Source organism: Astyanax mexicanus, chromosome 4 (assembly GCF_023375975.1).
Source record: "Astyanax mexicanus isolate ESR-SI-001 chromosome 4, AstMex3_surface, whole genome shotgun sequence".
Taxonomy (NCBI): domain Eukaryota; kingdom Metazoa; phylum Chordata; class Actinopteri; order Characiformes; family Acestrorhamphidae; genus Astyanax; species Astyanax mexicanus.
This window is the reverse complement of record NC_064411.1, coordinates 6,234,703-6,262,620: the sequence shown is the minus strand read 5'-3', so window position 1 is coordinate 6,262,620 and position 27,918 is coordinate 6,234,703. Positions and strand designations below refer to the sequence as shown.

Sequence of the window (27,918 nt, the reverse complement as noted above, 5' to 3'; positions counted from 1 at the left end):
TTATTTGCCTAGTAATCTTTTGTGCCTCAGTTTTATTTTTGACCCAATCAAGTTGGATAGCAAGCAAACTCTACAGACAGGTGATACATTTTGAATCATTAAACATTTGATTAAATCGCTTCTCCTTCTGCTATTATTATAAACATAGTAGTCACACTCTTGCAGTGTGACAAAAAGCAAATCAATAATTTTGAGTGTAAGTATGTATAAATGCTCTCAGCTCACCCCCAAATTTGACATATGACAGTAACTGCTCATTATAATGAATAGGGTAAACATACGGTGAAGAACATTGGTATTTAACTTGTGTGAAACCGACACCAATAAATCCATAATTCTTGCTATTTACTTACTTAATAGTATTTTTTCTCAGTAACATAGTCACTGTGAAGTGTGGAGAATAGTTTTGCAATATATTGAATATCGCTGAATCGCAGTTTTGAGATATCACCGTTATCATTAATTTACCACAGCTGAAAGGTGCTGGAAAAACTTGAAAATGGGCCTTGAAAGTGCTTGAATTTTACCCTGTAAAAGATTTATGAACCCTAAACTAAACGTTCAGTACCAAACCTTCAGTGCTTATGATTTGAAGGTTTTGAATGCATTTATTCTCTTTTCTATGATATGCAGATTTGATTATTTCTCCCAAAAGTGAGACCCAGAGCCACAGAGAGACGACACTGTGCTAGGTACTGCCGTGTGGACCGGAGGAGCATCCAGACCTGCAGAGAGGCCAACAAAATCCTTTCCAGAGTAAATAAAACGCTTCAGCCGTAGTTCCCATACTGAAATCAACCCACTCCAGACTTGTATAGCGCAGTAAGGTTGTGGACACATTCACTCCCTCTGCTGGTGTTTTCGTTTGTTTATGGTTCAGTCTGATTAAAAATCTGTTACTAGAGGGATATAAATGGATATTTGGTTGTGTTGTATTACTCAAGTTTTATACTCTCTTATCTTTTCTTTATTGAATATTATTAATCTTTATATTTACTTAATTTAGTTCCTTAATTGCTTTTATCCACTTTTACCCACTATTATCTTTGTTTTGCTTCACATCTATGTTTACTCATTTGTGTGTTTTAGTAAACTGCTTTCATTTTACAGATCTACATCTCATTGTGTTTTCTCAACATATGTTTGACAGGAAACCTATAGGCCTGAGATTATTTTATGTTATTATTCGTTGAATACTCATAGTTGCCCAAAAGAGAAATCCAGTGTGAAATGGATTTGGGATAAAGTGAGACGTAATAGTCAATTTCAGACTGAAATTCAGAAAGAATCCTTTTTTTTTTTTAATGGTTAAGGCTTAAATATTCATTAACTCCTAATGGTAGAGTAGCATGTGTTTAACTTGTATTCATATGTTTATAAAGTTTATTGTGAGTGCTTGTGGGTTGTGTTGTTTTGTTTATTGAAGAGCATAGTAAACTAAACTTAATTACCAAAATCTACATTTGTGTTATTGACCATTATTGTTGGTAGCTAGCTAGCTAAATGTTTACATACGCCATTTGCTGATTTACTGAACATTATTATTGATAGCTAGCCGAGCTAAATGTGCAAACAAAGCATTTGCTGTTTTACTGAGCATTTGCTATAATGAACCACACCTGTGATGCGGGGGAGGGTGGAACTGTGATTATTTTGCTTGGGGTACAGTTCAGAACAGCTTGAGAAGGTTCTCAAGCCAGGTCCCCCCCAAAAGATGAAAAAGTGGGCGGACCAGCGGCAGAATCTGAACTGAAAAGTCAGTTAAGCCTTAGTGACAGTCTGTGGTCTTCAGCAGAACTTCATGAGCTCTTCAACAGTGTTCCAGGGGTGGTTTGAGTGAAGATGTGTTTATAGTAGATGGTATACGGAGTTAGCACACTGTAAAAAGTGAAGCATGGAGCTGTTCATTCAAGCTAATAAATATGATTGAACACATAGTACAATTATTGACTTTATTGTGAAACTCAACCTTTTTGAATTTTGATGTGTCAATTTTGATTCAGACTAAATTAATTACAATTCTGAAGGAAATAAACCAAATGTTTTGGTTCCACTGAAATCATACTCGAAGAAAAGAGATACGGATGTAATATTTTTAATTTGAATCAAACATGAATTGCGCATGCGCACTGTGGAGCACGGGAGAAGTTGTAGAGAAGTGCTTCAGAGCACTGAGGGAGAGAGGGAGAAAGTGCCTGAACGCGCTCGCGAGAGAGAGAATGAGAGAGGGAGAAAGTGCCTGAACGCGCTCGCGAGATAGCAACGCATGCTTATGGTATTGTGGCGTCGGGACTGGAGGGGGGGCGGAAGGAATTATGGGAGCTCACCCTGTTGGGGGAAGTGGGTGTTTTTCTGCGTGTTTATGTTACTGTTTATCCCAGAGTTTCATGTCATGTTTTATTATCACAGTTCTAGTATTATTCATGTAGTTATCAGTTATGTGGTTGTTTTGTGTAAGTGCCTCACCCTTTGTGTGTTTTCTGTGTGTGGGAGTGGGGTTAGCTGCGTTGGAGCTGTAGTTAGTTTCACTTTCAAAAGTGGAATCCCATGTAAATCCAGCTCTTAGTGTCCTTCTCAGAGCAAAATAAAAAGAGCAAGAGAGCACTGAAACGAATCTCGCTGGTAATCCGTCCTCTTCCACGCCACAGTAACTTCTGGAACTTCTGAATATGCTGCCATGTTTTTTTTTTTTAAGTTCGGTTCCATTTAAATGTATTAGTTTGGTTCCGAAACTGAAATGTAAAGAATTTAACTTGGATCAAGGTGAATAATTAATATTGGGTCGAGTGAAGTAATATGGTTTATGTCAAAATAAAATAATCAGGTTGTAACAATTGACTTTATTTAGATTGAGTGAAGTCAAATAGTTTAGATGCAACAAATGGACATTAATTTTTTTAATTTGAGCAGGGCTACACTTTTTACAGTGCATCTGTTCTCGTGATATAATTTGTGGACCAGTAATAATGCTTGACCGAAAGAGGAGTTTGACAGGTTTCATGGCACGATGAGTTTTCTCCTCTTGACACAAGGAGTGTGACAACCAGGTATATCTAAATCGATGTCTAGTGTATGAGACTGGCTCCCATCTGTGTTTGAAGTTTCTGGTCGTTCACTGTGTATAGGAGTTGATCTCATGAAGTTTATGGTGGTCTGACTGTCCATTTTGGCCTGTAATTTGTTACTGAATGGAAACCAATAATGGTGTGGCATTTGATGGCGGGTCTTGCACAATGTAGCCATAGACTGAGAAGTAAATAATCTGCTGCTTGTAGGACAGGATTGTTCCAAAAAATTCAAGGATGAAAAGCCTGAAGTAGACAAGAGTCCCGCATAGTCTGCAAAAGCAAATAAAATTTCGAGCAACAGGCAGGAGCAATGGTCATCACAGCAGACAGGGGAGCACCCAGACGAAGAACATGGACACCAGAGGGGATGCAACCAGCAAGCGGAGAGAAGCGGCATTCGAATAATGCAGCACCTGAGGAACGAGCAGAGAAAACAGAAATGAGGGCGGCTGCTGAGCGGTCTGAGAGGGGGAACCCGGAAAGGTGTCGTCGTGGCCCTTTAGAGTAAATGTACGTAAGTAAAGCTGGGCGTACGGGTCCGCCTCGCCGGCAGGGATCGAGGGAACAGAAAGGAGCCGTCACAGCCCTTTATGGTAAATGTGTGTTAGTAAAGCCGTGCGTGAGGGAACAATAAATTAATGAATAATGAAATAAATTGAGGGAACAAATTAAATAAAGGGAACAAAGAATTAAGTAGAGGGAAAAATTAATTAAATAGAGGGAACAATAAATTAAATTGAACAGAGAAATAGATTGAGGGAACAGTGAAGTAAATTGAGGAAATAATAAATAAATTGAGGGAACAATGAATAAAAATTCGAGGGAACAATAATCTAAATAGAGGGAACACTGAATAAATCGAGGAAAAATGAATTAATACGAGGGAACAGTGAACTAAAGCGAGGAAAATAAATTAATTTGAACGATAAATTTATTCGAGGGAACTGTAGGGTAATATACCACAGTATGACTTAGATAAAACTCGGATGTAAGAAATCCCAGAACATGAAAAGATGACCAATGAGTCAGAGTTTAGAATTTAAAATATATTAAAGTTTACTGGAAAAATAGTTTGAGCATTACAGATATGTATAAAAGGAACAAAAATTAATACATATATATTAGAAAAGAGTAAAAGTACATCAACTTGTCAACACATAGTGTAATAGTAAAATCTTGATAGAGACTTAAGAGAAAGAGAGAGAGAGAAAGAGAAAGACAGAAAGAAACTAAAGCCAGTCGAGGGAATAAGAGAACCCTTCAGACTTCATCCAGGCAGTTATACATTTATGCAAATGACATGTGATTGGACAGAACTTATCAATATGATTACGCCAGCAGAGTCCAGTTAACAGCATGTTGTCCAGTTTTAATGACGTGATCCGCTCCAGCCTGTCTGAGCAACAGGTTCTTATCATGATGTTGTTCAGCACTGTGTCTTTCATGAACTCAGCAGACAGTCCTTAAGTGTCCTAAAGTCTGAAGCTTCTCTACCACTCAGGGTCACGTTCTCCTCACAGCTCTCACTGTTGATGAAAACACTCTGACCTTCCTGATTCCTGAAAAAGTACAAACAACCTCCAAAGCCTTGTGTCGCCGTGACAGTTAAAAAGAGAGCAAAGTTCATAAGGTTATTCAGTGAATTATAAAGTGAACAGTAAAAATAATAACTGTATATATAAATGTATAAAACATTTAAGAATAAGAGTGTGAAGGTGTGGTTATCTCCAATCACACCCTTCAACACAAAAAATCCACAGAGTAGGCAAAGGCAAAAATCGAGGTCGGAAAACAAAAGGCAAGGTCATAACACGAGAAAACAATCACAGAAATAAACGCTTTGTAATGTGGGCAAAACCAGGCAATACGCGGTGTAAATGTGTGTGTGTGAGCTGTCCTTATATACTGCAGGGAATAATCAATATTCGGGACTTCCTGGTCAGGGCAGGTGAGTTGTCACGTGATCGGCAGTGGGTGGTGCATTCTGGGTATTGTAGTTGTTTAACTGAGAACCTCCGCTAAGTGTGGAAGGACAGGGAGTGCCTATAACACCAGACTTGACAGTTTCATTTACTGTTAAATTACCACTAAGTGAATCATTTGACACTCGTGCTGTAATAAGCTTAATACATAAACATTTAATTGTGATTTATACATTTAGTATATCAAGACTAGATGTTTGGGTTCTTAAACTTTCTAATTATAGAACGTAAATAACCATTGGTATAAACTGTGTGATTACTGCTAAATATATATTAATAGTTAATATTTAAATATTTCTAAAGACTATATAAACCAATTAATTTTGTTTAAACCGCCAAAATGTTCAGCATCACCTTCACATTAGATTAAGAATCCATTTTATCAAGCATATTTTGACTGAGGTTAGCTTTTTTTCAACATGTGGAATGGTAACCGAGTCCCTGCACCATAATCAACTGCTTGCAAACTTTAAAAAGTAAATAAAGTGTAGAACGTCAGCACTGAACATTTTTAGCACAACATTTTTATTAAACAATTACATGCATTATACTGTATACAATTAACTTCACATAGGCTAGAATGACAATTATAAAAGATCAGTTAGTTCAAAACCCTTTTCTGAAGTGCATGAGAACAGGCACATAACCAGCATATTTCAGCAAAATCATGGAATGCACATTTGAGGCAGCCATGAAACAAACTGTCATTAGTGGAACAGTAATCATTTAAGGCACTATTTTCTTGGACTAAATACGAAACACATTAAGCACAAAACTTAAATGTTTTTCTCAAACAAAAAAAAAAGACTCTTTGGTGGGGAGGAAACCATCACTTAATGATTGATTCCTTAAGGAATGAATAATGAACTAAAAACAAAAAAGCTCAACATTACTTAATTAAATATTCACAAAAAAATATAGGCTTACGAATTCCTAAAAAGAAAGAAGACAACTTCCTTATCCCCCTAAAAAATACAGAGACTATGGCAAAAGCAGCGCTTCACTTAACCAGTCAAATTAAATTAACCAAAGAAAAAGAACAAGCTAAAGAAAGTCAAACAACTCGCGACGTGACACCCCAGTAATAACCGCCACACAGGGGTAATTAAAATTAAAAGGGCGTGTGGCAACCAATAAGGATGAAAAGCAGCAGCCACACTGCAGAGTGGCATATGGGCTGAGAAACCAAATTAAGCTGGTTTATCCCAGTTCAGGGGAGGGGGGGGGGGGGGGGGTTGGGGGGAATACCAAGGTCAGGCAGCGCGACAAACAGGAGGAAGTGAGTTGCAGGCAAGGAGAGTCGCAGCACAACAATATTCGTTTAAGGCACTATTTTCTTGGACTAAATACAGAACACATTAAAAAGAGATATGAAGCACAGCACAAAACATTTTGCTAAAAAAACAAAAAAGTCAGAAAGTACTCCTCAATGGTCTCCACATCTTGGAGCATGTGAGCGAGGTTGTTACTTTTCAGAAAGTCGTTAAGCACAGTCATTGTTAGGGTAAGATTGAGGTCCACGGTTCCACACGTCACTCCAACTGTACCGCTAACTTTTGGAGAGTATGATTCAATCTTCTGAAGTAGCCTACGACATTCGCACCTGTGATGTAGTGCATTCTTGTTAAAATGATGTAGTCCCCCTTGGCTACGAGTAGAGATAGCAGAGTAGAGTAGCTTAATTTTGCCAGTGTTGTCAGCAATAATGCAGTCTTTCTTTTCCAGATTTGTGCCGAATGCATTCACCACTTCTGGAGGAACACCACCTTTAAATCTAGACTCAAAACATTTCTATTTGCTCAAGCTTTTGAGTAATGTCTCATTACAATGTCTTCCTCTTTTTTGTTTCTCTTCCTTTCCTTTCTGTTTTCTCTATCTATCTCTTTTACATGTATGGAGATGCCCTGTTCCTGATGTTCCCAGCCTGGCTCTCCACTGCCCGCTGTGTTGTTCTCCAGCTCTGCAACCCTGCACTGATTAACATTAACAGAATCTGTTTCTGTATTAGCCATAGCTCTATAGTTTGTGCCCATCACATTTTTATATTCATAAATTAGTACCTGTTATATTAGCCATAGTTCACATTAATTCTCTGTACTGTTTTTGTTCTGTTATTTGTTTGTTATTTGTTTGTACTGAGCGGGTCGACCCGAGTAGGATGGTTTCCTCTGACTGAGTCTTGGTTCCTTCCAAGGTTTCTTCCTCTTAAAGGGAGTGTTTTCTTGCCACTTTGTTACCATAAAATTGGCATCTCTGTGGTGCTGCTCATAAGAGGCGTGGACCTGTTTTTCCTGTAAAGCGGCTTTGTGACGACCTTTGTTGTAAAAAGCTCTATATAAATAAAATTTAACTGAATATTGAATACAATGAACAATGTTACACAATGTTCAGCAGTTATCATTTGATAACCCTCTGATTTGCTTATTTAATAGGACAAATATTTCTAAAATGTTACACTGATCTACAGATAGGTAGTTGTATTCCTGGTGTATATTATTTGATTAGATCTGGATAATATATGTTTTTGGTGCGGACAGCGCGACAGATTTAACTATTCCCTTATAATTTATCATCATCATCTCATAGTCAGCGGGCAGGTCTGCTTTAGAAGCATGTCCCACCACAGCCTGGTCACGAATGCCTTTAATTCCCACGGCTCTTCTTCCACGAAAAGAGACTTCAACTCTGTCAAACTGCATCAACCAACCAATGAAGTCATTAATATGCCTTTCAGTTCAAAATAATGGGCAAGACTTGGTCACCAATGTGAAAGGACTGCTGCTCACCATGTTCATCCACTAGTAAAATTTTCCCCTTGATTCATGCTGATCAGATAAAAACCTGTTACTCCTAAAATGTACACCAGCACAACACCACTGATTTAACCCTTTGTGCAGTCAGGCTCAATCACAACTCTACTTTTAACTCCCTTTTTTATTTTATTAACCCATCGACTGCTGGGTCAACTTTAACTGCCCTTCAACCAGTTGAACAGTTTAGATTAGAAGTTTGAGTGTGAGGTGACTTAACTGATTTGCTTGTGCAAGTTTTGTTCTTGCTATTAGAAAGGTTTGGTTAGGTGATGCTTATCTGCAAAGCTTGAGTTCATCCATCCTCTGTACCTCCTTTTTCAGATCTGATATGGAGGCTTAAGGTTTTACACTAACAGGTGATTCGTAGCTTATCTAAAATGGTTTTATTATTTTGGGGAAAAATTAACTTTGTATATTTTATAAAAAAAACAAGACATTCAAAATATGTACACGATAAACAGATTTGACAGTCTTGAAAAGAGGGCAGATTGTTGCAGACCAGGAATATTTAGAAAAGTTGAAACTTTGTATTGTAAAGTAAACAAAAAAAATAACAATGAGGTTTAGGTGATAGTGTTTTGTTCAGTTGGATCTGTTATGATTCACCTGGATAATCTCTACAGAGAGGACTGGAAAGGGAGGGGTTACTTGAGTTTGCAGAACTAAAAAAAAAAACACCAGTTATTATTGGCGTTTACAATATGTGTGTATGGATGCTGGTGATGAAGCTGTTCACCACTACAATGTCAACACCTGGGGCCTCATGTACTACATGTACATGTACCGACTTGCGTGGACTTCCTACTAAAATATTCCGTACGCTCAGAGCTGAAAAGTTCCGTATGCACAAAAAAATTCCGGATTTATCAAAACGTGCGTAGACAAAATCCCACGTACTCTCTCTTAGTACATCGCAATCAACAATCAAGCGCAAATGCACGAAAACATCATACCTGCCATGACTCCTCCCTCAATTACGCAGAGTATAATGTTAGAATAATAAAAAAATAAATAATAATAATTATTATTATTGTTATTATTAATATTATATACATGTAGCGTATAATTACCCATGTTTTAAATTGTATTATTCTAAGCTGGATAATAAATGCTTTCATTTAAATGCTTTAAATTAGTTGCTTACCAAGAAGCCACACGTCATGCGCTCAGCTTGTTTTCTTATCCTCCTATGCTCTTGGAAATCTAAAACGGCTTATAAGCCAGTCATCATCATGGGCCTAAAAAACATAATCGTCACGGAAAATGCGTTCTCAATTAATTTGGCCATTAGCACTATTTTCCAATAATGCCAATGTTGCCAACTCCAACAACTCCAGCGCAATGTTTTATGCATTTTTATATATTCTAGGCTAAGTGGAAACACGTTAAACGATTATTTCTGTAAGCCAATGAAATTGTCTGATTAATTAACTTTATTTTACCCAGTAATGCTTACTACAATGTGTGCATAAAGGATATCTTATTAGTTGTAATTTCAATGCATCGCCTCTAAGTGTTGCCAAATGACAAAAACACAATACATACGCACAAAAAAAAGCGTACGCCCGAAACGAAAGTGCCGTGGGGGAACGCACTTTCTCACGTTCAAGTTAAATTTAGTACATCCGACCGTGAGCGTGAAATATGGTATATATATTCAGTACATGAGGCCCCTGGTATTCTGTGTCACAGAATAGTACTTTATGAGAGGGCCAGACAAGTCAACTTCCCCCATGAACTTGTTGTACGCCTTCACAGGTTCAGGCACAGGGATCTGTTGGGTGGATCACGTTCCATTCTTTCTTCTGACATGACGCGGCACAGACTGCCTGCTGCACAGACTGTTAAGCTTTGCGGACAGCGGAGCACATTGTGATGCCTCGTGTGTCCCTTCACTTCACAAACAGCAGTGGGCCATCCCTGATCCATTGTATGTCACCACGGTCCACTTTTTTTAAGGCAGGGCATTGACTTGTTTTTGGGAAGCCTATTCTGGTCTCACAGTTGGTTCCACAGGCCCCTAAACCAATTCTATGCAGGTGATGAAAGAGCAGTGAGCTGGTGTAAAAGTTGTCAACGTACACCGTGTACCCTGTGCCCAGAGAAGACTGATAACAGTGTCGAAGCTCAGGCCATTTCCTGATGGTTTATTTGCCTTCCCCACATAGACACTGAAGTTGCATGTGTAGTCACGGGAGCTGTCAGCCAGGATGAGGAGCTTGTATCCCCACTTTGTGGGCTTGTCCTTCATGTACTGCTTCATCCCGATTCCTGCCTTGTTGGCCACCATGCATTCATCAATGGAAAGGTTCCGGTGTGGCTGGTAGTAGGCTTTGCAAGACTATTCATACAAGTTCCCAGAGTACTAACCAGACTAAACACTGCTTAGCTTCCGAGTCAGATGAGACTGGGCGGATTTTTCTTTCTTTCTTTTTTTTTATTAAAATAAAGAAATAGATTTGTGAGCCTGTACATACATAAGTGTAAATCATCCATTACAGTGTTGGACGAAATTTATATCACACTATCGTTTGTTTTGTTACAAACAGTATAAAAGCTACTGCCTGTGGCTAAATGGTGGAATGCCAATACTTTTGGCTGATTGAGCTGTGTTCTAAAACTTTTGGTTAAATGCTAATATCCAAATACCATTGAATAAATGGTGGTGCAGCACAGATATGCCTCTTTATGGTTTAGTATAGCTTCAGCCCAGCAGTGTAAACTCTTAAAAGCAGAAACAGTTATGATCATAAACCTGCCAATTATGAAAAAATACTTTCAAATGGTTTAAAAGGGCTTAAATAGTTTTTAATTTTTTTTATAAAAACACTGCAAAACACCACAAAACCAGCAGAAAAATATAAAAACCATAGAATATTTGTTTTAGCAGGAAAGGATAGTAAGCTTAATTGAATGTGTTTAAATTCAAAAGGTATAAAACAATTAAACACATTGAATTAGTTTAAACACAACACACACAATCAAAAATCAAAAGCACAAACACATACAACCTCACCCCCCCAAAAAACCCTAACAGAACATGCTAAGAAATATTACAATCTGAACACAAAAACTTGTCAAATTACCACATTATGGTTCATTAAAAAGTGGGCTTTCAATGTTTAAAATGACCTCCCCTTCCCTCACAACAGCTACTTTTAACGTCACCACTCCACACAGTGGCGGGAACGCTGAACTCCTCCATGGTGTCACTGAGGAAAACAGTCTCATCGCCTTTTGTGGAGATTCCCATGATCTCCATCTCCACTGTGATCTTCAGTGACTCTGGTTCCTGTAACACAGAACATGGTGATAGGAGTAAGTTTTAACAGTCTACATTCTTTTCTGGTACAACAGCACAACAATAAAGTGTTAAACTACGGCACTGTAGTTATTAGTAGTGATGGGTCAGACTCTTAGCCGGCTCTTTGAAATAAACGACATGCGCTGACTTCAGAGAGTGAGCCAATTTATATATATAAATATAAATGTATAGATTAAAGTTTTACGATGATACATATAAACCAAAGTAGAAGACAGCATAAAAATATACATTAAGGAAGAAAACTAATGATAGAAATAGAGAAATACTAACAAGAGGCAACAGTGAAAGCTCCTCATAAACTCTTACAGTTTTTAGGCATTTCTTATTATTAGCAATCTCTAAAGGATTTCAAAAGGGGAATAAACTCCAGTAAGAAGATATCAAATCAAGTATTTACAATGATGATAGTAGTATTTACTCAATAAAATAATAATATTAATAATATACTTCAAATCAAGATCAGTGTATGAAAAAAAAAACATATATATCACCAAGGTTCACATTTACAGAGATTTTAGTTTTCTTTAAAAAGAAAGAAGAAAAGTCTTGCCAGAATTAAGATACAATGGAACATAAAAAAAGATGATTCACGTTCTGATTGACAAAAAGAGCATTCAACATTGAAGTGCTCAATCTACCCACACCTTACACGTGACCTCACATAAACTGTGTTTTGTAGCAACATCAGCTCCCTCTTCCACAACAGGGCAGATCATAACAGAAACCAATCAAACCCTCAAACATGAGCTCCTTTTTATGTCAATCTTTGCTAAAGTTTTCAAAAAACATCACCTGGATGCTTGTTTTTTTTTTTATTTGATTTATTTTGTTGAGTGACACTTTGTTGATGGTGTTCAGCGCTGTTTATTTCACTGTATAGAGTTTCACATTTGAAAATAATATACACATTTACATTGGACCTGTTTGTTTACTTGAGATGGGCCTTTGTTTTTGTATTTCACTATTTATTTTTTATAAAAATAAAGCCATATAAATAATATATATTTTATATAATGTATGTTTCAACTCTATTAATTCATTGTACACATAATTTGGTAATAAATTGAATTAAGCAACCAAAAAATATAAGGAGCTACTTGCAAGCCGAAAGAGCCGTCTCTTCTTATACCTCTTTTCCACCAAAAAAGTGCTGGTGCCGGTTCCAGGGAACCTTTTAAGAACCGGCCCATGTTTCCACTGCTCTAAGGAGTCACTCACTAAATATGTAAATGTGGTTTGATTTGTTACAAACAGCAGAGATGTAGTAATGATTCAGGACATTCAAGGCAGAAATTAAAAATGATGCAGTTCTAGCATACAGTTTTTTATATACATTTTTGCAGTCTCATGGCTCAGTACATCTGTAACAAAAAAAAATCTAGGAACTATTAAAATCAATAAATACTTTTTTTTTTACTTTAAATACATTTATGAAGCCTATACCTATGTAAGAAGTGTAAATCATCCTTTACACACAATACATTTCTTCATTTCTGTATTGGTATTAAGAACTTTATATAAGGTGTATATACATTATATAAGGTATATGGCTATACATATGCCTATTGGGTTCTGTCTTTTCTTCTCAAATTAATGCACTGAACTGACGCAGCTCTCTGTAATGAACGTCAGTCGGTAACAGATGCTGTAAATACTAAATGCCTCTTAAGAATATTTTTTAGTTGGAGGACCATTGCTGTCTTAGAACTCCAGGCCAATATTTAATACAAATATATTTGTTTAAAAATTACAAAAACATTATTGATTTTAAATTATTGAATTATTGTCCAGCCTTATTATGTATATATTATGTACATAATACTTAAGGCTGGACAATAATTCATATTCAATATACATATCAGTGGTGTGCAGTAAGGCCTCTAAGGGGCTGACCAAATGTGCATGTAAATAATTACATATTTTTTTATCAGGATGTATATAATTATTGCAAGTGTAAGCATTTATTTTATAGATTAACTAAAAAAACAGCAACTAATTCAAAGCATTAGCCTGTGTTTTTCGTTGCTATAGGACTGTATGATTGACAGCGGTACTGACCAATCAAAGCTCTTTAAAATGTATTCTGCTCACGTGTCCGCGGACCCTTCTCCTGATTTTGAGAAGGGTGTAGTAATGAGTCTATTAGAAAAGTCTTAGGACAATCTAACCAATAAGACTCATGCTTTTCACTCCAGGGGCGGGGCCATGGCTGCCTAGCCCCTTCTCTGCGCTCGGATGAAGGGGTCAGGCTACGCGCATTGATTAGTAGTAAAACGGAGAGCGCATGCTGGATTAATTAAATATTTAGCTAACTATCATGGAAATAAGACAGATATTGTGTCATATTATATTAAAAAGCCTTTTTAAAGGCTGCCCTTCAATGTGAAACTAAGTAATATGCCGTGTGACTGGTGATTTTTGTGTGTACTTAATGTTTTGGCTGCTCTGGCGTCCTGTAGAGATACAAATGAGTGATATTTGTTAAACGCCTGTACTTGTAGGAACATTAAGCATTTATTGTTGGGTCTATTGTATGCTTTTGTAGTTTGTAGCTGTATTTGTGGACTGTTTATGTGTATTAAGTTCATTGGAACTACTGGTCTGAATCTTCAGGTCTGGAACTTAAGCTGGTTCTCTGGCTCTATAGCAGTGGTCTCAATCTTATTCTATCTGGGGGCCGCTGTAGGTAGAGACTGGGTGAGGCTGGGCCGCACACGACAAGAACACGTATTTTATTCAACACATTCTGCCATGCCAGGTGTTCTGTCGAGTGATGCTACCCATCGATACGCGCTTTCTAAAGACACTGCGCATGTGCTAACCTACATTTTTATTATTATTTCAAGTGTACTATAATAATTCTGTTTTTCTAATATTTTTTGTTCATTTAATAACCTGGACTGTCATTACATTGTCAAAGTGTAATGGCAATTAATAATAATAATAATAATAATAATAATAATAATAATAATAATAATAATAATAATAAAATATGATCTTAAAATAAAAAAAAGATTATAATAAACTCTTACTACCATAACTTTACCCTGATACGGTGGTTTAGACTATCCAAACATAGTACATGAACTTCTGCTGGAAACATGCTCTAATATTGTGCTACTTTTGTGCTTTTACCTTTAAATATACACAAAAGGGTAGCACGCGCTGTAAAAAAAAATCATTTTTTTACAGAAAATAACCCTATTTTTTTATAGTAGTTATCCTTTTTATTTTATTGCAGTCTATCTCTGTAAAATTACAGACATTATCTGTTAATTACAAGCCCCTGTTGTTATTTTACATAATATGACAATAAAGAAAGATTACAGTTAGAACTCTTTTTTTTACGGCTATATTGCCATATTATTTATATTGTATTTATCCATTTTCTTAAATTACATACAAAAGTATGTAAAACTACTGATTTTATCTGTAATTATATATGTATGTTATTATTTAAAGGTTTATTTCTTTCCCAACAACTAAATGTTTTTCTTCGTAATTTTAAGGTAATTGTTTTTTATTATTACTTAAAATTGCAATTAAAATATTTTTTTCTATATTTATCTGTCCTTATACAATCAAACTTAACACTTTACATTTGGATACACCTTTACAAACTTTGTCCCTCAGGTTTTTTTCATGTAGAACAAACCTGTGCTGTCTTAAAGTTTAATCTTTGCTCCCTAAAAGCATCAGCCCAAATGGTCACAGCGAGTAAAACACTTCAACAAATTTGACAAAACTGAATATGTAAATGTAAAATTATGGAAAGAGTGCATTGCAGCGTTCCAGGGTGGAAGTAGCAGAAACAAGATAAGCTCTTAAAGTTTCCACCTCATGAAAATACAAGTGGTCATATGTGTTTAAGTGCAGACTTGTAGAATTGTCCTCAATAAGTATCACAACAGAAAAGAAAACAACACAAATGACAGTGGACTAACAAACACCCTTTATTTTAAAATTGTCGTGAGTGCCATAGCATGCATGTTTATATGTTCGTGCTACAGTATAGTCTACGACGTAGGGTCAGTGGCTACTTGCAGGATATGCGTAGGTTTGACGTATAAATTGTCCTTAACACTACTGGCCAAACTCAGAACATGAAACATAACTGAAAATATGGAACAGAATGGAAAACAAATGCATCCATAAAATACTTGTGCCTTGTTTCAGGGTCTTTTTTGAAGTTCAGAAATCTGTTAGGAAAGAGAAAAAAAAATATTGATAAATCTATGATTCAATAGGTCCTGTACTCATTAGTGAGTAACTGGGTAAGCTGATAACATCACAATTTATATATTAATAAATCTATGTAGATGAACATAAAATGCTTCTGACTAAATTACATATTCTGATATTAAAAATGAGTACATAAACAAGAGTAATTCTGGAACTTCTACCAGTCAATATGAAATTAACCTTCCTAATATATGCCAATAGGTAATGCAACACACCCCTTCAGGCATAACACATAATAAAGATAAAATGGTTTCACTTACAGCTGGACAATATATATATATATATATATATATATATATATATATAAATTTATTGTATCGTGATAATTTTTCGTATCATATGGACAATAAACTTTAATAAGCATATCGAAGATACCATCAGTGCTTAAAGACCCAACTGTACCTTTATTTATAGAGAGTGTAAAAATCATATCATGTAATCATGGAATTATGTTCAGAAAAAGATGTAATAAATCACAGTACTGTGCATGAAAATGCATTTAAATAAGAGTTTATCATATCTTGCTTGCTAAGATTGCTAAGGTGTTAAGTTGTTGATATGGTGACAGCAAAGCTTTATATGGGGTGTTGGAAGGCCTTTACTTTGGCATCCCAGGTGGTTGCTTGGCAGTTACAATCATATTCAAGGCAGTTGCTACAATCTTGCTAGCTGTTTTTTATGGTATGTTGGGTGGGTGCTAAGGTGTTGCTAGGCAGTCCCCTTCTCTCCCCTGCTCCTCCAGTACTGTGAGTGTATGGAGGAGCTGCTGTATGGAGCAGCTATCAGTCAAAAGTTTGGACACCCCGGCACCCCAGCCAGGGCTTTGCAACCACCTATTAACTGCTTAGCAACCACTCTCTCTTTCTCACTCTCTCTCTACTTCTCTATTTCTTGCTCTCCCTTTTTTTTTGCACCACCTGGAAAACATTAGCAACTGCCTAGCAACCACTTAGCAACCATGTGGAATACGTTAGCAATTGCCTAGTAACCAGTTAGCAACACCTTAGCAACCACCTGGAAAAACTTAGCAACTGCCTAGCAACCACTTATCAACCACTTTAGAAATGATCACAACTGCCTAGCAACCACTTAGCAACCATGTGTAATACGTTAGCAACTGCCTAGCAACCAGTTAGCAACACCTTAGCAACCACCTGGAAAACATTAGCAACTGCCTAGCAACTGCTTAGCAACCACTTTAGAAATGGTAGCAACTGCCTAGCAACCAGTTAGATACACCTTAGCAACCACCTGGAAAACATTAGCAGCTGCCTAGCAACTGCCTTGCGACCACGTAGCAACCATGTGGAATATGTTAGCAATTGCCTAGCAACCACTTAGCAACACCTTAGCAACCACCCCAGATACCATAGCAACACCTTAGCAACCACCTAGCAACACCTTAGCAACCACCCCAGATACCATAGCAACACCTTAGCAACCGCCTAGCAACACCTTAGCAACCACCTTGCAACCACCTAGCAACACCTTAGCAACCACCCCGGATACCATAGCAACACCTTAGCAACCGCCTAGCAACACCTTAGCAACCACCTAGCAACACCTTAGCAACCACCTCGGATACCATAGCAACCACTTAGCAACCGCCTAGCAACACCTTAGCAACTACCTAGCAACACCTTAGCAACCACCTAGCAACACCTTAGCAACCACCTCGGATACTATAGCAACCACTTAGCAACCGCCTAGCAACACCTTAGCAACCACCTCGGATACCATAGCAACACATTAGCAACCGCCTAGCAACACCCTAGCAACCACCTAGCAACACCTTAGCAACCACCCCAAATACCATAGCAACACCTTAGCAACCACCTAGCAACACCTTAGCAACCACCCCAGATACCTTAGCAACACCTTAGCAACCACCTAGAAACACCTTAGCAACCACCCCGGATACCATAGCAACACCTTAGCAACCACCTAGGAACCACCTAGCAACACCTTAGCAACCACCCCAGATACCATAGCAACACCTTAGCAACCACCTAGCAACACCTTAGCAACCACCCCGGATACCATAGCAACACCTTAGCAACCGCCTAGCAACACCTTAGCAACCACCTTGCAACCACCTAGCAACACCTTAGCAACCACCCCGTATACCATAGCAACACCTTGGCAACCACCTAGCAACACCTTAGCAACCACCCCGGATACCATAGCAACACCTTAGCAACCACTTGGAAACCATGTGGAATATGTTAGCAACTGCATAGCAACCAGTTAGCAACCACTTAGCAACCACCTGGAAAATATTAGAAACTGCCTAGCAACCACTTAACAACCATGTGGAATACGTTAGCAATTGCCTAGCAACCAGTTAGCAACAGCTTAGCAACCACCTGGAATATGTTAGCAACTGCCTTGCAACCAATTAGCAAACACTAAGCAACAATGTGGAATACATTAGCAACTGCCTAGCAACTACCTAGCAACCACTTAGCAACACTTTACTTTATAAGACAATTATTAGCTTTTCACCATGTTAGCCAAAACTTTTTGGACTTTAACATTTAGCCGAAAGTCAACAGCATAGCAACCACTCTTCACAGGATTTAGACAGAAATATCTTAGCAACCATTTTAACTTTTCAACGTTATTAACATACTTTTCCAAGCCAACTTAAAGTTCGTTATCGAACTTTCCTTTTCTAGTTATTTTGTGCTATTTATTAGCAGAATTAAATCATACTGTACAACGTTGCTACTGGGTTGGTAAAAAAAAAATGTAAAAGTAACTGTAAAATTGTTCTTAAACTCTTAGTGCAAAATGAAATGCAGGGGAATATCCCTTTTTTCCATGGTACGGATTTTAGGGGTGTGCAATGTGGCCCTAAAATAATATCACAATATTATTATTATGACAAAACATTGAATTAAAAAAATATTTCAAGAATACAATACTGCAACTAAACAAGTATTACATTTTATTTGGCGACATTATTGCACACAATGATAAGGCACTAAGATATTTAAAAAACAAAATTATTTTCATCAGATTGTAACAGAAGTCAATGATCCAGAATGTGATGATACTAATAATGCTGTACTACATATATCTCCATATATCCAGGATTGAAGTAAAAAATGATACTGGACAGATATAATCTGTCTCTAGTAGATATATAATGGGAAATAAGAACAGTGTGAATTTTCCTTTTGCTACAAACAGCAAAAAAGTAAAGTAGTACCCTGATGTGATAATTATATATCAATTTGACAACTGAAAATTAAACGTTAAATTAATAATTAGTTTGCATTTGTGAGTTCAAAGAAATATAATAGATTGTGTAGAATTGTATCGTAGATAAAATTGAGTTATCAAAAATTATAGTGTTTGGCTTAAAAAAAATGAACTTGATTTCAACATGTGCTACACCTTGAACGTGATTTACACCTTGTGATTTTTTGTGAGGGAGTGATCTTACCTTTTACTCTGTCCACTCAAAATTGGCAATTTTGGAAATGAGGCTCAGCACCCTTGGGTTGACAGCATACTGGCGTCGCTTTTCTTTTCGCACGACCTTGGTCCCTTGATCTGGGTTGATTTTAAAGATGCATCTGTTGGAAAACAAAATTACCTTTATACACAAGACATGCAGCGTGATAACCATCATCTTTAGATGCAAAGTTATCTTAAACGTAAGTTTTCAGAAAATTTTCTTTTTTGTTGTTGCGATAAGTAATTTCAAACCAATGCTGATATCTACAATTCTGCTTGTAAACAGTCAAAATGCATTTCTGGAATGGAAATTAGGAATAAATAAATTACAAATATACAAGAATCCTATTAAATTGTTTAAAACAAAGTTTGTGCCAATTTTAATAAATTTAACTGCAGAAATGTTTCGGAGGTGCTCTGAATCAAGTTCAGGCAATGATTAAATGTTAATGCCTCATACCCAATCACTCAAATTGAACGGTGTAAATGAAAATCACATGAAAATTATCGCTTGCAGAATAAAAACAAAACCTTGTTTCTTTACTTTTTGCAGATATCCACAGATCATAAAGATGCACTTTTGTTGTACAGTTGTACAAGATCATACTGTAGTCTCTTTCTCTGCATACTTCATTAGCCCCATCATCCTCTAGTCCTTCATCAGCAGTAACAGGACACTGTCCACAATTGGCTGAATATTTCTGGCTGATGGACAGGAGTTAACCTAATGGTTTTAAATACTTCAATTGTACTGCTGTGTCTGATCCAATCATACCATACACTAATGACTTACACATCATGGTCACTGCAGTGCTGACAACGATCCATCACTCAAGTAATAGCTGCTCTGTGGTAACATCCTGAAAGTGTATAGACTGTATATAAACTACATTCAGAATTACCTTTGTACGAATTCCAGAGTAGCTGCAAGTTCCACTGGATAGTCAATGTTGTGCAGATAATATGAGCAGAACATCATCTGGAAAGCTTTGTTAAAGCTGGGAAGATGCTCGTTGACAATGACCTGGTCCACAGCAACCATGAACATCTGGGCATTGAGTGGGTTGTTGCCTGTGAACAGTGTAAGCAGTGTATAATTACTATGGCCAGTAAGACACTTTCTTCAGGTATGTGTTCCAGTGTTAATGAGGAAGTAAGTGAATCAGTCTATACAGCAAACAAAACTTACACAAAAACTGAAACAGTTACATTACATTACAGTTACATTATTTTGACTCGACTATAGGCAGGACTGTTAATATTGTCACATTTTTTCTTCAGTACTAAACTTGTTTTTGCCACATATACTACTAGAACCCTGACCCCATTATCCTTGCAAACATGTTAAAGTTGTTTAAAACTTACCACAGGCAACAATGCAGGGTGTTGATGGTAGAATGGTGGTGTCAACATCAGCTGAAACAGCAGTATCATCAACATTTATGAACATCTTGTCTTGCTGCTCTTTGAAATGGGCAAGAAGTAGGAGAACAGCCGCAGAGGTTTCATCAGCTCCTGCCAGGGTTTGGTTCAGAATAGTGCCTGCTCTGCTGGATGCCTCTGTATGAACAAACTGAAAGTATCGAAGGATTCTTCTAAATTTTGTGGCTGTGGAATCTTCAAAGCTGTCATCAATCTGTACACCTGTTAGTTCTCTGAAATGAATCCTCATTCCAATTTCTTCAAAGAGGAAAGGCCACTCCTTGGAAATCTCTTTTGTCTCCTTCAGTCCTGACAACATGTCACGCCTCTGTGACGGATAGGTCTCCACCATCAATCGTGCTATTTTATTTGCATCTTTGTCTTTGTTTCTGAACATCTTCGCTAGCTCTTCCTGTTTTTGCTTTTGTAGTTGTTTTGTTTCACTGTTAGGTAGCTCTGGATCTGGGTTGATGCAGCCATATGCATCTTTACGCTGTTTTTTTGAACAGCTTGGACTGCTACTGTCAGAAAGCCTTTTCTGAGTAGGAGGAGCTTGGAGTCGTCTGATGTTATCTATCCGTGATCCAAACTGTTTAACAAGCGAGTCATACCCAGTGCCAACAACCTGGCCATCAATCTCATCTCTAAATGATTTTGGGTATCGAATTACCATCCTTCTAGCTATTTCACTGATGTGTTTCTTTCCTGGTTTCATGCACACCGTCAGTATTTCAGCAACCACAATCCTAACAACTTCTCTTCTCTCTGCTGCAGACAGCCTCTTCTCATTGTCCAATGCATTTTTTGAACCTGAAGGTATCTTACTCCATGGTATTACAAAACTGTAGTGCCAGTCACTATCTGGAGGTGAATACCGGCTCTCTGATGCAATCGGTGAAGCTCGACTCGACACAGTGGGTGAGGCTCGACTCGACACAGTGGGTGAGGCTTGACTCGATACAGTGGGTGAGGCTTGACTCGATACAGTGGGTGAGGCTTGATTTGAGACCAGTCTGGAAGAGGACTTGGCTATGACCGGAGCTGATCTTCCTGTGGGGAGGGCCTCAAGTGTGGAGTGATCACTTGAGATGGAATCATCAATCTCACTGAAGAATGAATCTTCACCTGTACTCGACTCTTCAATTTGACTTGAAGTTAAAGAGGGGGAATCGTATTCTTTTCTGACTACTGATTTTGAACCTAAACAACACAAAGATGTATTAACGTTAGTTACACAAACTTAAATGTATTCTTCTTTCTAGTGAGTTAATCCTAATCATGTAATCATACTTCTCTGGTCTCTATACTGGCAGGGAACATTTTCAATCATGTTACATTAATATATGGGACAAGTACAATAGTACTACAATAGTAATAACAGTAGTAACATAGTTGATACATGTGTTTTGTTAATCTTTCAATTCAAGAGATTCAATTCAAGTTGCTTCAAAAAAGATAAAACATTTTTTACAGGTATAATTTTACTCACGTTTAATGACGGCCAAGGCTTTTCTTATTTCAACTGGTTTCAGGACACCTGCTAGGTCACCTTCTTCCACATACTGTAAGTCCTCCTCTGAAGTGACTCCAATGTTTTTCAACACCTCCACTACTCGCTCTATAACATCATTTTGGTTGAACACCGTACTGAGCGATGAGGATAAGTCACTCACCCATTCATCCATGACTGGAAAAGACACAAAATCTGAGTTATTATTTAGTGCACTGCAGATTTTTAAATAATATATGAAAGCCTGACTAATATGCTACATTTCTCTCACTGGTCATACAATTCTATACGGACTCTTGGCTAAACCTCAACAGTGATCAACAACGCTATGCTTAAGGGATATGACATTATGTCCATTCAAAGTGTACAGAGGCAATGGGTAAAAATCCAGACAGTGATCTGCACTTATGCAGTACATTTCCTCATCTGATTGCTTGACTTCATACAATCCATACTCTGACAAGTATGATGAATTGTGTGGGGTCACCAGAAAGCACACCTCTTTGTCATCTGGAATCAAAACAAGCTCAATCATACCAAATTTGATTGACTCATCAGGCTCACGTTTTAGGCAGAGGAATGATCCCTTTTTGTAAAGTGTGCCCTTAAAATTGACCTCAGTGGACACAGAAACTTGTTCTGTAAACATGTGTGCTTCAACTGCGTTGGACACTGCCTCACTGTACAATTGAGCATGATACAAAGTTGAGTTTTTTGATTTCAACACTGGTGGAAAAAAGGAGTTTGAAGTGAGAGTTGTTTGGAGAAGCTGGTGCTGGTTTGCGAGAGACTGGCAAACGTTCTTAAAGTTTTGTATCCTCCTCACACACCTCTTGAAATAGGAGTGTTTACTCTCAAACCTCATTGTCCATACCCATATCAGTGGTCCCAGCTTGAGGATCAGTGATGCATAATGTAGAATGTAGTGGTGCTTGGGTTTTAAATTATCAGAAGGAAACAGTGCTTTCCTTGTTTCTAGGTATTCAACCACAACAATGTTGAGGTAAGCAACCTGGGCCGTGGTAATTGCAGGTGCACACACAAGTTCCACAAGTTCTTTCAAAGTGATCAACAGTTGCCACACTGGGTCATTAGTATCCACTTTGTCACCTATGATGAGGGGCAACAGTCTAAGGAGACACCAGTTCTCAGCAGCTTGCCCACCAATTGTGTTGCGTTTTTCACTGACCTGACAAGGACATGAGCTCGAATCTTGGTCCTTGTAGTCAAACTGTGTTATTCGTCTGTTCAGCTGAGTGTATGTGAACCAATGCTTGACCATTATAAAGTAGCGCAGATAAATGGCCAAATCATAAGCTACAACTCCCTCAAAAAGGTCATGCCCTAAGCATGGAGGAAGGCCTGGCTGACATACATGGAAATACTTCAGTGAGTTAAAGACAGAGTCACAATAAATGCCTTTAACATCTCCAACATCACTCTCCTGCAACAGCTGAACTGCCTCTTTGTAGGTGTCAACTGTTCTTGCAGAAAAGCTCTGGTTTACATTGTTGAATTGGTCTCTTTGTACCTCACAATACCTGCAGAAGTACTTGGAAGTGCTGAAATTCTGTGTGTAGCCACCAATGCAGTGTGACCCCAAATTGTCACCTGCAATACACATTATTGTTGCTCGAACCACATGACCAGAAGTGGTCACAAATCCATGTTCTTCAAGCTGTCTCAGGTCTGACAACATTCTAGAAAAAACTGTTTCCTGACCAAAAAACTTGAAATCTGTCTCTTTGCACAACAGTACTAACTGCATATTGTCAATACTGGAACGATGGAATTGCTCAAAGTTGGCAACTGTAAAGTATACTCCCACAATCTTATGTTTTTTCTTGGCTGATCCAAGTGGGTTAACAACTTCGAATGAGTCCTGATACAAAATCAGCTTTAGAATGAGGTCACCTGCTTGCTGAAACAGCTCATTGGATTTGAAGACTGAGCCATCACAAATATCACGCAAGACACCATCAGAAGCTACCGGATTTTGAGACTTGACACACTCCTCCCATACCACTGGGTCTTTTAGAATAGTTCTTAAAGTGTCAGTCAGAGGTATATACTGAGCATATGTGTGTTTTCTGTGTTCATTGGTGCCCAGGTAAACATTTTCTGGGTGTACATAGGCAAAATTCTGCTGGAAAAACTGCCTTCTGGTATATTCAGTGGAAAGATGGGAGCTACATGCAGCATGTAAGTCAGGTTCCTGAACACTCTGGAAAACTGCATCAATCTCAGTGTCTGACATGTTAGCTTTAAGTCTCAGTGTCTCTTTAATCTTGTCTTTTGTGTATTGATGACAAATGTCATTCAAACCATTTATCTCTTCAACAATCATTTGAAGAGTTGACGAAGGAACATGATACTTTGCCTGCATTTGCATATAAAACAGGCACAGATTTCTCACATACAAAGACCTAATATCAACATCTTCGGCACCCTGAGACAGATTTTCACTTTGGTCCACTCTATTCTCAGTGTCACTGGGCTCAATCTGAGTGGACACAGGTGGCTCAGAATATGTGACTCTAGTATTTACATTAGTTTCATGTTTATGCATTCTAGAAACATGAGCTGTAAATGATGACTTAACTTTAAACGTTTTTGTACAATTGCCAAATGGGCAACGTACTAAGTCATGTTTTCTTAAATGTACCTTGAGGTGTGCGAGAAGATCTTTCAGATCTGTGCATTTTGTCTTACAATTAACATCATCACATACAAATGACCTTTGTGTGTCATCAAAATGTGAAACATGTCTTTTGTGGGAGCGATAGACATGGGCTTTAAAGGAAGTGTACTTTGTGAATTTTTGTGTGCAGTGCGAAAAGCAACATGGAAAATAACAATTTGCCTCATGTCTATGCAGAATCTGGTGGTCAACATAGCTTTTAATAGTTGTGAAGCATATTCCACATGAGCGGCATGTAAACTTTTTAATTTCATGCGCCATTACAATCCACTGTATACCTGTGGATCTACCAAACACATGCGGCACATACTAGAAAAAAACCCTGTACTCTTAGAGTAAATAGTTCTACAGGCTCATATAGCAATATAGCAAACAGGCTTAAGCTGTGACTACATGTGTACAATCATAACGTTAACTACTGCTCTTCTAAAGCAAAACGTATTCAGAGGAATGGGACTGTGTGTAACGTCTGTCAGCTAGGTAACCTAGTTAGCTAGCTAGTTATATAACCCAGCTAACCTAGCTTACCACATTTAGCTAGCTAGATACCTGGCGCCAATCTAGCTAACGAGCTGATGTTATCTTGGTTAATTCGTCAATTAATAAAAGCAGTAGATAATTTTTTTCCCCTCACCTTTTTCTCCACTTGGTGAAGTACTCAATAACGGTGAAAAACTTTGAAATCTCAAAGGTGTCAGAGAGAACCCTATCTCTCTGCAGATCCGGCGATGTGTGCGTTACAGCTCTTGTGGTAGAGAGGGTTAGCGAAAAAAACAGTAGCAGATTCTTACTGGTGAAAAAAAAAACAGTGACAAGGGTTAGCGGGAAAACAGTGGCAGATTCCTATTGGACAAAAAAAAATAAAAATAAATAAATAAATAAATAAATGTTAGCGGGAAAACAGTGGTAGATTCTTATTGGTCAAAAAATAATTAAATAAGTAAATAAATATATAAATAAAAGTTAGCGGGAATACAGTGGTAGATTCTTATTGGTCCAAAAAATAATAATTAAAAAAAAAAAAAAACTGTGAAAAGAGTTAGAGGGAAAAAGAGTAGCAGATTCCTACTGGTAAAGAATAATAATAATAATAATAATAATAATAATAATAATAATAATAATAATAATAATAATAAAAAAACAGGGAAATATTACCAGAGATTTTCAGGTTATTCAAATTGTATATGTAAATATGTTTAGATAATCAAATAAAAAGGTAAAAATACTTTAAGTTAATAGGTGAAAAATTAAAAAGATATTTCGGATGTTTTAATTACATAAAGTGAACTACATACTGCTCTACATACAGTGGTTAATGGAAATATTAAGAAACATTTTTAGATCCCCCACAAACCTCTTCTTCACATTCATTTTACAAACACATTTGTATGACATGTAAGGTCTGGAATTTGGCAAAATATATGGGGCATTCTGTGAGCCAAATGAACTGTAATGTCAACATTATGATGTTCTAGCTTTTCATATAAGCCTACATACAATTGTGTATTGCTTTTTTAACTGTGAGGCATATTTCTGTATCTGTGGCCTTTTGTGATTTGTGTCTACTGACACTAGCTTTGGATGGACTGGGCGATTAACCAAACACTTTTTTAAGTTAATAAGAGCTTATGTCAAATGCCATGTACATTTGAGGTCAAAATGATTCAACCCCTTTTGCAAATTAGGTTTATTAGCAACATGTACTGTATAAACCTCCAGCTGTCTGCAACAAAACCAATTCACCAAGAAAAAATTAAATAGCTCAACAGCTAATAGAACAAGTGGTGTTTCCAAATTCAATTATTTTTAATAACTATGGCTGAATCACATTTATTCAGCAACCTGAATCCTTCATTTGTAAATCAGGTGTTGTCTCAAGAACACCTGATGCAAATAATCAAAAGTTTTAGCTCATTAAACACCTGGACTGGTTGGGTGTTTTGACTGCATGTAGCAAATAAGTTGTCAAATTTTAGCCATTCACAAGTAAGTTAAAGAATACAAAAAGGATAGAAATGCCACTGAATGTTTCAGAATGTTGGAAATGAATTTTGGAAGCACAGTTAAAAAAAAAAATAACACTGGCTACACCGTCTGAATGTGGGACAAAGAGGAGACAGGTACTGAACAAACCTTAAGTGACTGTGAAAGACCTGAATCATCATTTGGTGACAACAGACATATGATTTTAGTTTGTACAGTAGGGTGGGTACTAATTGCTGATGGTCTCCTTGCCTGAACTCCATGGCTAAACCTCTACTGATTAAACTGGTACATTTTAGGATTAGGGTTAGGGTTATGGATCAGTTGTATGTTTGGAGATGGAAGAATGAAGCATATGCTGAAAAAAACACCCTGTCTACAGTAAGGCATAGTGGTGGTTCCATGATGCTTTGGGGCTGGATGCTGCTTTCTTCTGGCACTGTAAACCTGCTGTGTGTTGGGAGCAGATGAGTTCAATCAAGTATGAGGAAATCCTAGGAAAAAACATCATGCCTTTTGTGAGGAAACTGAAGCTTAGATAACATTAAGCCTTCCAATAGGACAATGATCTAAACATAACTCAAAGTCTATCAAGGCTTGGTTTCATAGCAAGTTCTGGAAGATTTTGGAGTGGCTGTCACAGTGGATCTTCCATAGAAAATTATTGGTTGCAATTGAAGAAAGCACTTGCAGTCATGAAAGGGTTATATGATTTAAAAATGCATTAAAAGTGTTCAATTTATAGAAATCACTGTATATATGAGTTGTGTTGACCTTTTTATTATTTCATGCTTAATTGGTTTATTGCAAATAGCTGAATCTTTGTAAATTTTGTTTAAAAACCTAATTTGTAATGGTGGATAAATAAAATGTATTCTAAAATTAAATGTAATGTTACATAGGTACATATGCATGGTTTTCATTTTGTACTAGTGGATTTATGTTTATTATGTAAACCCTTTAGGTTCTTGTGCAGATAATGGCACTAACTTTTATGCATGCTTATGTTTTTAACCACTTTAAAATGCCTATATTGTTCTGTGCATTTATTGACATAAAGGAACTGAGGCTAAATATGAATGTACGAATACATGTTTAAATATGTAAATGTGTGTGTTTATGTTTACACACACACATATACACATAATGTATTTAATTGTATAGGTAGTAATAAAAGAACGTTAACATACATTATATATTTTATTATATCATTTGACTAACTAAATTTAACAGGCAATAAAAGGCATTTTTTTCTAAAAACAAAACGAAAACATTTTGCGGTTGCTAAGTTACGTTAATTTGAAGCAATTACTGTTGGTTGTCGTGTGGCCATAGCTCTAAGCATAATTGGTTGATCTCACTGTCATTCAGAAAATTGGCCAATGACAACAGTTCGCGCCTCTCTCT

At 37.2% G+C, this 27,918-nt stretch overlaps 2 protein-coding genes across 2 annotated transcripts in view; one reads left to right on the top strand and one right to left on the bottom strand.

The window, feature by feature from the left end:
• The window catches only part of LOC125801167 (zinc finger protein 484-like), a 634,928-nt gene that overhangs the window by 282,540 nt on the left and 324,470 nt on the right, over positions 1-27,918 (bottom strand). The window lies entirely within an intron of this gene.
• Positions 1-27,918, top strand: part of LOC111188977 (NACHT, LRR and PYD domains-containing protein 12) — a 900,554-nt gene that overhangs the window by 755,129 nt on the left and 117,507 nt on the right. The gene's annotated exons all lie outside the window — the stretch shown is intronic.